General features: G+C 38.9%; 1 protein-coding gene across 1 annotated transcript in view; it reads left to right on the top strand.

Annotated features, from left to right (window-relative positions):
* Positions 1-2,530: 2,530 nt before the first annotated feature.
* Positions 2,531-13,453, top strand: part of LOC122807269 (kelch-like protein 25) — a 425,726-nt gene continuing 414,803 nt past the window's right edge. The window contains exon 1 of the mRNA XM_044078371.1: positions 2,531-2,729. The gene's annotated coding sequence lies outside the window, so the exon portion shown is untranslated. The remainder of the gene's footprint in view (positions 2,730-13,453) is intronic.

Below are 13,453 nucleotides of genomic sequence, written 5' to 3'. Positions count from 1 at the left end.
TTCTTGGGGCTGCTCCTTCATTTTATGAGAAGACGATTGTTATATTGGCTTAATGAACTCTCTTCCAAAGCCTGCCATTTGCACATATCTACTGATTCACTATTTTTATGGATTATTTTCTTTTACATTAACTGGCATTGTTGTTGTTGTTGTGTCTTTCGGCTTTTCCCGGTTAGGGGTCGCCACAGCAAAACTCCGGTACGCTAATGATTGGCAGTAGATTTTTACGTGCCGAGTTGCCGGCCCTGACGCACAACCTTCAACGAGGGTACGCCCATTCACGCATGTCTCCACACAGAAGACGCTCTAGCTGAGAATCGAACAGGACAACATCTTACTGTGAGGCGACAACGCTACCGCAGCACCACCACCGCAATGGCATTTTATTCTAGCCAGTATTTATTCTAATTGGCATTCTAAATGGCTACCACTATAGTGTAGTAGATAAGGTAATAGCCACAGCCCACAAACTGTACTACCTCCCTGACAAAACCCCCATACTACAAAATCTAATACAACCCTACATCACCACCCGAGTCTTAAGATCAACAGACCAAAATCTCGTAAATGTCATCAAACATAAAAATGAAGCTGGTAAAACTCTCTTTGCCTCTACAATAGCAAAAACCTGGAATTCACTTCCAAATCACATAACTTCTACAAGCTCTGCCCAACAATTTAAGAAACCACTCAAAACCCACTATTTTAGCAACTGGCTGTGCCCATGTGACTCCTCAGGCTAATCCACTATATTGCAGTCATACAAGGATACTGTCAAGGATGACTCGGTACTGCCTAGCCTTTAGATTTCTTTTCTTTCCTAAAAATGCTTTATTCCAATGGTAGTGACTTATATGTATGTAACTAATTACTAAATATTTTCCTATATGCTAGTTGTTTGCCTTAAAAACACAGCTATGTGATGTACATAAGCATGTTGAAGCAATGTTAGATATTATTTTATGTGTCTATTAAGAATACAGGGCTGTTTCTTATAAATGTATCTGTTTAGAAATTGTTTTAAGTGGAGCTAATCTCCCTGGGCCTCCGCTGAAAATGGACCTGTGTCCAGTCGGACTTTCCCGGTCATCAAATGTAAAATAAATAAATAAAAAATAAAATATGCGTTCGAGACAGAATACCCGTGGTGGCTAGAGTCCCTAAACTGCAATTCACTTATAAGATGTTTTGTGAGTATTTAGGAACATTTTGGCTTTGGCCACTGTGATGGTGTATGTGCCAGAGAAAACTACAACACTAAATGCAGGCGTTGGCAATAAATATATGAAAACAATAATCTGCTGAAGATGTTTCAAAATATATATTAGGGCTAAGACTTGACCATTTAACCCAGGTGACCTCAGGTTATGGCACCTGTGATCTTTTTTGATTTATATTAAAAATTGTAAACTCAGCAGCCAAGACAAGTTATGTCTTATTTTTCTATCGTGCGTGCGTGTGTGTGTGTGTGTGTGTGCGTGTGTAGATATATATCACACATATTATGTATACATTTAGAACTAAACTACGTTTTCAAGTTTTATTTATGGAGGTTAAGGTGTTCTGGCGTTTAAAGAAAGAATCATCTTTGACATGACTTATTTCTCCAATTTAGCCCTAAAGCTGAGCGCAATAAACCATACAGAAGGTTCGCTATTCTGAAACAATACCTTCTATATTCTCTTAAGCTAAGCACAGTGTTCCGAGATAGAGTCAACTGAGTTAGGACAAATCTCAACAAAATCAGAGACAAATCAGGAAATAATCACGGCCATACCTCTCAAGTGAACAGATTTTCATAGAATGTCCAGATTTTTGCCTCATATTTTTGGTGTGTTCCTCCGAAAATCTGTACTTTTCTGGCAAATAGGCGAGGATCGAAGTCATTAAATAAAGACAAACATTTGAGTTTAAGACTCCACATCCTTCAGAAAATTCATGCTAATGGAAAACCTATTATTGTATTAACTTTCTAAGTTTTTAAGAGCGATGTTTAAAATCTGTCCCTGTTTGTCCCCCATCATTTTAGGCTTTGTCCAAATTTTTTGCTCTAAGAGTTTGAGAGGTATGATCACGGCCATTAAAAAATCGAAATATTAATTTGAGTTACATAGTGACAGAATACGAAGGTGTGAAGCAATATACATTTTGGGAAGTAAAAAGCATCTATAAATCTAATTATTGTGATTACGTGTAATTCCCTTAATTTTCTCTAAACGTCAACAGTTCTACGTGGGTTTAAGGACAGAACTAAAACTGAAGTAAAAAAAATTCAGGAATAGTCGAAAGGTATGTCCTCGGTACTTCCCAGGGGACTGTCCCTACGCCTACCAATAAAATGTTACTTCCACCTGCCCGAGTATTTAATTCGCAGAACAGTAACGCCCTCGTATCTGACGTTTACCTAATTTGCATAACACCAGTAACGCCCGCCCTTGAACGGGAATACAATGTTTCTATTGGTTTTTATTAGTTCATCAATTCTAAAACAACTATTCTAACTGGCTAATATCAACAGTTGTGTCACATGCTTGTAGTTGCTCCTCAAAGGGAGCTTTGGATTTGTTTCTAGTTACTTAATACAGTGTAGCAATGTGTTTCTTACTATGATGGTGTCGTACGTGTTGCGTTTGGAATACTAAGTGGTTGTTCGTAGAATTCAGTGGCTATGGCTTTTAGTACACTGCGAACTTTGTTTTTCCACATGTAAAAGACGGAATATAATTAATGTGAGTATTGTGGAGTCCTATATAAGTTGCAGGCAGTCTGTGTATATAGAAGTGCATCAGTCTGTCAATAGTTTTAGCTCCGTATCATTAACTGCACTTCTGGCAGATTCATCCCAATCCGGATGGCTGTCACTAGGTGGAGGGATGTAGTTTGCTGTTAAACTGTTGCACTATTTTAAAACGTTAACGTGTTCGGTAGTTTTGTTTATTTTTTGTAGCTTCACCTCTGCTCTTTCTGTAACCCGACTGCAAGTTCGGATGGATATTCTGTGAGTTCCGCTGTTATTTGACTGTTTTAATTAGAAGCGCGACTGCAACTTCAGTTAAAGTGCATTTCTTGTCTTATTGTAGTATTGAATTAAGTAAAATATCGCTGAACTGCCACAGCATTTTATTAATTTATTTATCTTGTTTACCGAGTGGAACACCGATCACGTTGGATCATTTGCAGAGTACAAAAATATTACACTGGAATACACACTCCAGAGAAGCATCCCGCAGTCATAGATGTTTGCATCTGATCCCAACCAAAACTGACATTGGGCGCAGTTTGTGTTACGCCCAAGTTATGATTTTTTTCCCGAACAAGTTAGGATTCTTTTTTTTTTTTTCACTCGAGCTGTTATTCAAAGCAGTACCTTTTGGACCGGATTACATTTTTGTAGCCGAGTTTAACCATCTCATAGCTATGGATGTTTTTTTTTTTATTGTTTTACATGTTGATCGGTTCCTTCCAGCATCTGGGAATTGAGAATTGATGACAACCTGATGAGAAGTAAAATTAGTAGTGTGGCCCATTATCCTTGATTGACTTTAGTGCAGGTAGGATACTGCACTTCTCAACTTATTTATGCAAGTCTGTCGCGCCTGTACAGGTGATAATTAGCAAGCATCTATAAAGATTTCCCAACACTTTGGGGCTTGCTTTTTGGTGTTCTCAAGCTCTGTTTAGGTGGATTTGGTCCTCTAAATTGGCCATAAGTGTGAACGTGCAGTGTGGAAGAACTACTGCGGCAGGGCTAGCCACCTGGCGGTGTAAGACTCGGCTGTAGATGATTGTCACTGTTAGTCACACCCTGACCCCGTGTGTAAAAATGGTAAAAGGGGTGATGGGTGGATTTAGAGGGAAAAAATGAGGAGAACAATTGCTTAACATCAAGCAGTAATATTCCACTGTGTCACTTAAATTAATAGAATGACATTTTTGCGTCAGTGTGCATTTTTAGAACAGTAAGCACCATGAAACTCTTAATATCTGACAATTCTGACATTATACGCAAACTTCCTGATTTACCAGGGGGAACGAAGTCCAAGACAACTGAAGGGTACAATCTTGGGTATTGTGACATTTGTATATTCACATAGCAGTATGGGTATTTTTACTTGAAAAACAGAATAATAAATTGATTTGAAAGTACCATTTCAGGTAGAGGTTAGGTTCTTTGGAATTTTCTGATTATGGATTAACTTTTCATCATATACTATAAATTCATTCAGTAATTTTCAGAATATTTTGTAGTGTAGATGTTCAGTTGAGAAGACCTTTTGATTTGCATCTGAATGGCTGAGATTTCCCCCAGTGCATTTTACAGTTGATACTGTTACTAGGTTATTTATCTATGTATTGCAGTGGGAGTGCTTGAAGTTGTCAGCTTTGTAGGTATATATGGGGAGTATTGTTAACACTAGGGTTTAGGGATGATAGTCTTTCTTTGTGGATGGAGTTACAATGTTTCAGTCTGAAAAGTAGGTATGCTCAGAGCGGCCATCTGTAAAGATTCTAGCCACTCGAGGATTTTAAGCTTATATTTTGATCCTTTTTGTGAGCAAGTAAATTGCTGTTTAGATACATGTCCGATACAGATATTTGCATGAGAGCTTCCCTTCTTCATGTGTATATGCCAATTTCCTGCTTAGCATTGTTTTCTTTAGCTTCTTTGCTCTGATGCATTGTTTTAGGATGCAGTGAAATTTCTCTGTCTTCTGATGTAACAGTTCTTTTCAGATCTCTGAGCCTCCAGTGTTTTTTTTTTTTTTTTTTGTCCAGTTGTATTTTTCCCATAAATTGTACAAATAATGCTGTACTTATTTGTTATCTTGAGGTATTGCTATTAAAAAAAAATAATAAATATGTATATATTTTGTTGTTCTGACACCAGGTTAAAATATTTTTGTGAATTAGTGATCAGAAGGACACTGGAATATGAGACAGTATCTTGCTCCTCATTTATTCACTGTAGTCAGATGAGAAGGCTGTTACATGGCTGATTATTTTAGTGATTCAGTTTACTGCTGTTTTTGATTGAGGCTGCTGAAAGTAATGTGTGCCATTGAATATCATAGTGAAGTTAATGGAGTAGAAAGGCAGCATAGAGGCTCAGTCGTTAAGATCTGTGCCTCACGGGTCTGACTTTCTGTCCTAATCTCGGGGCACTGTGTGAGTGGAGACTGCCTGGATCATTACTGAAAAAGGTTCTTAATGACCAGTTCACTTGCCTGTTAACAAATAAGTACATTAAAGAACAGATCAAAAGTGCAAGAATGACACTTAACACCTGAGAGATATAAAGGGAAAAGGAAGGTGACAGTTTCTGAACTTATTGGTTACATCTGAAAATTCCTTTTATGTTTAAGCTGCTATATCTCAAACACTGCTCACAATTTACACTTGTCTGTTCACTGAGGCTTGCTGAAGAGAGACCACCACCCCCCCCCCCACACACACACACACACCTTAATACAATCCTCATTTAACTTGGCCTTGGGGAGAAATCCTTTAGACGTATGCCAGGTTGCTGGTTCTAGCACTCATTAGCAATGAAAAAAACTTGTCAAAATGTTAGATCAAAACTGAGGACCTGGCTGACTTTGTCTACTACAGATGACAGTGCTGTCTAATGGATGACAGTGATGTAAAGCTTTCAGAGCTTTGTCCCCAACAGTAAGTGTTAATAGTTGTTTCCTGCTTACTATTGATACTTTAATATTAAAGTAATGTATTCTATATTTATTTTTATTTGGAGAGAAGGATCTGATCTGATGTTATGCTAAATTATTTTAAAATTTTGCTGGTGTATTGTTGATTTTGATGTTACAGATAGACTTCATGCGGCTCGAGGGAATTTGTAAGCTTTTATTAGATCGAGTCTGGAGAACTGCATAATATTTATTTGGCCACTACTGCTGTTGTGCGTAATTGACAGAACTTTTGAGGACGTGTACAGCATAATAATTTTTAGAAAATGCTTTAAAACAGTGTATTTCATGGATTAATGAGGATCACGTTGAATATAAACTGTACATTTAGTTAAGATAATGGTTTTAGATTTTACTACTCTTTCACACTTGTTTTGTAAATTTAAATATTCAAAGAGACTTGCCTAGTGCTACAATAAAATTAGCCAAATTTGCCACCAATCTCCTTTGTAGAACTCACCATTGGAATTTTAAGGGAAGCCTACTGTATATTGATGTCCTTGGGAGTTGGTCACTGTTAATGTGACACCCTGGCCCATTGTGCAGAAATGGGAAAGAGGAGGTGATTGGTGGATGTATTTGACGGACACTGAGAACTTTGCAATTTATAATGTTTCTGTTTTGATTTAATCAGTGTTAGAAAAGTGAGTTATATTTTGTCTTGTTTCTTTTTAAGATTGTGTGACCCTAAATTGTGTGTGTGTCTGTCTGAATGCATGTACATGGTGATGGGCTTACTTCCACATTGGGGGGGGTGCAAGTAAATGTTTTTTTTTTTTATAACATTGGTAGTGTTGCTGTATTTTCAGGTGTGACTTTCTAGAGTTTTAGCCAGTTTTAATCATAATATCACATGTTTAAAGAAAACAAACACACAATTAAATTGTAAACTTTGACTTTTATTATAATTTAAGTGACTAGTGTTAATATCTTAATAGCCTTTCTTTTTTAGTGCTTGACATTTGCTTAGTAGACTGCGGATAAGAGACATAAAACTTAGTATATCTAAATTGCAGAATGAATGGAAGTGCTATTGTCAGGACCATTGCTAAGGGAGCTGACATGGCTGAGTAGCAATAAAAAGGAAGACAAAGGTGAGGGGTGCTTTGGAGAATGAGCTGGTTGTCAGGGTGACTTGGATGAAGGGTCTATAAGGTAGAGGGTGAAGGTGTATGATCTGTTGAGAAAGGGTTGTTTGGAGTTGGTTGTTTGTTTTGGTTTTACATCCAATTGTGGAATTGTGTCAGGAAAAATGGAGGGTAGCAGAATGATGAGAGGGGCTAGGCATTTTAGAGGTAGAAAAAATGGAGATTATAAGCAGAGGAGCAGACAAGGGTGGCTTGGAGCATGGTTGGATAGTGTTACTGTACAGTGAAAGGCATCTGAATAGGAAGATGCAAGAGCTGCGAGGGGGAGACTGTGAACATTGCTAGTATTACAGAAACATGGGCAAGTGACAAGGGGTGGGCAAGGAGTGTAGGTTGTGCTGGAATTGTATAGACATGAGATATGGTATAAAGTAGCAATCTAAAGGGATTTTAAGCTTTGATGTTAGGAGAAAGAACCTCAAACCATGAATGGCGTAAGGAAGAAGGTGGGGTCAGATGATTGGGTTTAGGACCCTGGGAGTTAATGAAATGTGAGTGACCAGACAGCTCGATGGAGGAGGACCAAGTACTCTGGGGATGTAAATGAAGATGTTGGAGGCAAAAGATCAAAAAGAAAAGGCTATTGTGACTACATAGGAATCTGAGAACAGTGATTAGGGCAAAGAGGTTGAAAGGCAAGAAGGTAAGTAAGTTGAGGTACAAGGAGAATAGTAGAAAGGCAACAGATGTGATAATGTCAGCCAAGACATAAGCTGAATGGGAGTCCAATTTGAGAAGGAAGACTTTTAGGTACTTGACAGGAGGCACAGAACTGACCAGGCTGAGCAAAGATGCGAGAGGAGATCACAGAAGACTGTGGAAAGGCAGAGGTACTGAATTAACACTTGGCACAAGCAAGGGTACAGTCTCATGTTATGAAGGAGACAGACCAGAGTGGAGAAAATAGTGGGCAGACACCTGATAGAGAATGGAGGGGGTAAAGTAGGAAACTGCTGCTGTTATGGAGGGACCCCTTGACAGACACTTTCTTCAGATCATTGCCCAGTGTTTAACTCTCAGTGAATTGGAGGACAACAGGTGTGATGCTGTTGTGTTTGGAAAAATCTGGGAAATTCTAAACTGTCAGCTAAGCATAGTAGGAGGAGTAGGAGTAGTCATACCTGATAAGGAGGTTAGTGGCATTTCTAAAAGACCACAACCAACATGGGCTTATCTCTATAAGGAGCTGTCAGTCAAGCCTGTTTGTTTGGTTTACCACTGGATCTCTGGTGAGTCTGACAGAGAAGTATCAATAGATGGTCTATCTGGACTTCTGCAAGGCCTATCACTTTGTCTCCTAAAGAGGCTGCTAGGAAAACTAGATGAGTTGGATGTAGACCCACAGCTGAGGAACTGGATATTCAAATTGTTAGTAGGACACAGGAGGCTGTGATAAGGATGTGTGCCAGGAATTAGGGAAGTGATTATTGGAGTAAATTTTTTTTGGTTTGAGTTCTGCCTCACAGCTCCACCACATATTAACATCACTTACCTTTCTCACAAGACTGAAAAGACCCTACCTTCTGCATGCAGATCCTTTGGTTGAAAAGGAATAACTGCATTACCTTAAGTCTGACAGCATATCCTCTGACACTAGGCATTTGGCATCATTAGGTTTGCTTTGTCTTGGTTGGTTGGTTTACTCTACTTTGATAATAATTTGTAAGTAATGACTCAAATGGACCACTTTGAGGCCAGTCCACTGTTATAATATTCATGAAGTTGCAAAAAAATACAGTTGAATGATTGATTTAATGGGAGAGACTAATTTTGTAGTGATTATCGATAATTTAACTGTACTTTTTTATGCAATGAGTGTAACTATATTATGTCATATGTTTAAAATGTATTGCAAGGAACTGTAACAGGAAAGACCATGTAAGAAGAGTGACGGAGATGTGAGTAACTGGAGAAAGTAAGAATTAGTGGGGTATGCATTTGGAGGATAACCGTGGTAGGAAATGTAAATCATTGAAGAACCAGAGAGAAAGGGAGTCTGTAGGAATACAAGAAAATACTTTACTTTAGGTTGTTGGAGGTTACCTTTGGCTATGGTAGAGTTAGACAGGGGATGATGAGGGAGTGTTCCAGTTATTCCAAATTTTTGGAAGCATGAGCATTCAGCTTTAATTTTTGGAGGACTTTTTTTTTTTTTTCTCCTGAGCTGAGCTTGACATTTTGATGGTGACTAGATTTCCCCTTAAAGTTTGTAGGTAAAGATTCTCACAGTTTTGTGTCAGTGTGTGAGAAGCTGTACTCAGTGCAGTTAAGTTTTGTTTTTGGAGCCTGTAGGGCTAGATCTTGAAGACATAAGTTGGCATGGTTTTTCTAATAGAAATATTTGAAAGAGTTTTAATTTGGAACTCTGGGAAGTAATTTTAAAATATTGCTGGATTGGGAGCAGTTTTGCTCTGAGGTGAGTGTAGTGGTGATTTTTGTTTTGGTCAAAGGGCAGTTCATCTAGATATTAGTCGGATATGGTTAGAGTTTTGAGAGGGAGCCCATATTCTAGTTGGATTAGTAGTACTTCTTTACCAGTAGTTGTTCTAGCTTCTTGAGAAAGAAGGAAAAAAATGGGGAAATTTTCCTAGCCCAAAATAATTGTTAATTTTTAAGCTTCTTTCAGTGATGTGGAATTGAAAGTTTTAGATGCTGATCTAGCCAAGGTGTTAGATATTTGAAGTGTACAGTGGTCTTGAGGAGTCTTGTTGATGCAAGTTATTTTTCCAGGTATTTGGGACAGTGAAGAGCATATAGTGAGTTCTAAGTAGTGCAACTTTTTTTTCCAAGCACTTTTAGATGTGGATATAGCCTGAAGGTCTGTCCTGGGACTGCTACCTTTTAGGCATGCTTATGTCATAAATATGTAAAGGAATAACAAATGGACTGAGCTTCCTAGTGGCTGACACAATGGAAAGGTGCAACAGTGGAGGAATCTTGGGAATGTGCTGGAAAGGTTGAACAAGTGAGTAGCAAGGTGGCAGTTGAGGTTCAGTGTAAACAGATGCAAGTTATTGTTACTTTATACTATAGTTATATCAGTTTGGAGAAGTGGATCCTTTTTCTGTTTGTTGCAGTGACACCTGAATTGGTTAACTGAGAGCAGAATGAAAGGGCCATGGTAGCAGCAGACAAGAAAGCTGAGGTGTATTAAGGTGCAAAGATATAGCTTTCAGTTTACATGGTGTTGGTGAGACTGTATAACCTGAGTAGTTTTCACAGGTCTGGATGCCATGTAAGTAAAGGGATGTCAGGCTATTGGAAGGGAGCTAGAAGAAAGCCATCGGAAAGATCTCCAGGATGAGGGGAAAGGGACATGACCAGGAACTAGAGGAGCTTGGTACATAACTCCCTTCTTCAAAAGTCTGTAACGGGGTGTTATCCTGAACAGGAAGGATATGGGGATAGCAGAGGGCACAGATAGCAAACTCTAGTGATCAAGTTATCATTGCATATCTAAAAGTCATTTGTTTTCCACAGGGAAAATTCCATACCCATGTAAACTGTTGCAAACATTAGTGGTGGAGAGGGAATCCATATACAGGGCTTAGAACAAACGGCTGTGGATAAGGTAGAGTGGCAGGTAGGGATTGTGTAGCATGAACTTAATGGACTAAATTAATGTAATGGGCAGCTTAAATAGACAGACATATACTGTCTTTTCCTGCCTTTGAGACAAATGTACTATAACCGTGGATGTCTTGGCCAGTGTGGTACTGTCTAGAAGAGGCTTGCTTTCTCTTCTTGCTTTTTTATTACCTTTAAGATGATGAGATGTGGGGGAAGGCATATGAAAGCCCCTGGTTACACTAGCTGGAGAAGGAATTCAGTGCCCAGTCCCTTTTGCAGTTAACATGGATGCAAATCTGCTTGGTGGATTGCTGTCCTGGATGCAAATGGATCTGTCTGAGGGTTATTCCATTACTTTACTGTATACTGGGATGTAGCACGTGGACCTGTTGTGATGGTCTATTACTTTCATCCTTTGAACAGGAAATATAAAGTGCCTGGAGATGAATAACCAGCTGTGATGAGAACCAAGTTAGCATGGTTGGTTTCTGAAGAAGGTAGGAGTGGTTACCCTTTTTTTGTTGATGACCATAGTTTTGGAAGACTGTTTTGAAGCTCTGGAAAGCATAAAAGATGACTCATTTATTTCTGAATTTCCTGGGACACCTTTCTTGTGCAGTAAGGCTCCATGTGTAGAAGAGAACCCTATACAGATTCAAAGGCATCTATTGTAGGAGGTTCTTTTAGGTGCTGTGATGACAGGAACCAGCTCTGGATTGCCTTTGGCCTGCTGTACTCATCCGAAGGAGCTCTTTTACTGATGTCTTGAAAGGGAAAGGATTTCTGTTTCACAGTCAGTTGTGCTGCTTCCATAGATGTGGTAGGCAGCTCTATAAATATTTCACACATGGAGCTTGCCCTGGGGAATTCATTAGTATGAATGTGTAATCCAAAACTTTCAGGAGTAACAACCAGAATGGGACATAGTCATTATCTGCGGGAGGGATGCCCTGCTTGCTTTTGTGTTCAGCCCTACTCCAAGGAAGGTTTTGTTGTATGCTGTTTTTTTTTTTAATTTCTCCAAGTCTGTTTTTTTTTTTTTTTTTTAATTTCTCCAAGTCTTTTGGGTTTCTAATATTGTGAAGGGAATGGGCCCCATTCCTAAGTCGAAGTACATTAAAGTTCATGAAATTAGTATTGTTTCAATCTTTGATGTCAGCCAGTAGTGCTCTTCTCAGCACCCACAATGTGCCCAGTAATGACTCCTCCTGCAGTTCACATGGAGTTACATGTATAGGTAACATATCTAAATACAATTGTAAATTCTTTTTTATAAGACCCGTTACTCCTACTACTATTGGAACTGTCTGGGTATCTTTCTTCCACATTGCTGTCATTCAGTCGCGGCTGGTGACTTCAAATCAAAGGGGGGGCTGCAGGAGACAGCTGGATGGGAGTGGCCAACTATAAAGGGGTGGAGCTATGGTGCAGTGGGATCAATGCTGGACATGCTTACTAATCTACATGCAATAAATGCTCAGTCACTATGGCACATGCTAAATACTCTACACAGCACACATTGTTACATGTATATACAGGTTGGTTTAAAGACTTACCTCTGCCGTATGCTGCAAACAGTACTTCGTACTCGGTTTCTGCACCGTATGAGAAGCTGTGGTCTGGTGTGGAACACATCAGGTCATACTGGATCCCCCCCCCCCCCCCATTTTTCATGGAGACTCAAAAGGGACAGTTTAAAGTTTCACAAGCAAGCAGTATTCACGTGATCCCACCTGGTTCTGAATAAGTGCTTGTAGTCTTCTCTTTCGGCTGTTCCCATTAGGGGTTGCCACAGTGGATAAGTTTCCATTTTTTCCTGTCCTCTGCATCTTGCTCTGTCACACCAGCCACCTGCATGTCCTCTCTTACCACATCCATAAACCTTATCTTAGGCCTTCCTCCTGTTACCTGGCAGCTTCATCCTTGGCATCCTTTTCCCCAGTACACCCAGTGTCCCTCCTCAGCACATGTCCAAACCAACCTAATCTCGCATCACTGGCGTACAAATACTGTGGATGACTTCACGATGATCACTTAATTGGCCCAACATCATCTAATTCTAAAATGGACACACATTCCTTGTTATGCCAGTATTACTGGGACTAGCTTAATATTCAGTGCTAACCAGTACAGATGGGGCTAAGTATCAATAAAACAGTTTACAATTATCCTTGATGAAGAAGCTGTTTCTTGCAGAACCAAGAAGGCAGTGCAAAAGGAACTGGCAGAAGATAGAGTACATAAAACTAGAGAGCCTCACAAAGAGAATCCTAAGTCTTAAGCACTTGTTCTAGATGGACAGACTCAAAAAACTCCCAACTGTTCTCTGTCTCCTATTGCCTACTTACAGTGTAACATGGTAAGCTACACATTTGTAATTTACCCTTCCTTTCCATTGGACAGTTTTAAGATTCCAACTTGGCTCTGCCGTGTACCCTGTCCATGGTCTGTTTAGTATTTGTATTCCACTCCAAGACACGAGTAAGCTGCGACAACATATAGTGTAGGTTGCTGCTATATGGAAATTTTATAATTTTATTTATTGCATTTGATTACTGGGAAAATCCGACTGAGCAATAAAACCCCTTTTCAGTGAGGCCCAGGGAGGAGAAGAGATCTAATATATATATATATATATATATATATATATATATGTATATATATATATATATATATATATATATATATATATATATATATATATATATATATATATATATATATATATATATACAGTATACTGAGAACTTCTATGCTAAGGTAAAAGGAGTAAAATAAAATCCACATTGCCATACATACTTGCAATGCACACATGCTTTCACACTGCAGTCACATTACACAGTTTCATTCTGTATGTTTGTATGTATACCTAGCCCAGTTATACCTTCTGTGTATTTCAAGCTGCATTAGCCAGCATAAAATCTACATTGCCATACATACTTGCAATGCACACATATGCTTTCACATTGCAATCACATTACACAGTTTCATTCTTTATATTTGTATGTATACCTAGCCCAGTTACACCTT

The sequence above is a fragment of the Protopterus annectens genome, chromosome 7.part0 (assembly GCF_019279795.1).
Source record: "Protopterus annectens isolate FY-2018-M chromosome 7.part0, PAN1.0, whole genome shotgun sequence".
Lineage (NCBI taxonomy): Eukaryota > Metazoa > Chordata > Ceratodontiformes > Protopteridae > Protopterus > Protopterus annectens.
The sequence above is the reverse complement of the archived record's forward strand: the minus strand, read 5'-3'. Positions and strand labels throughout refer to the sequence as shown.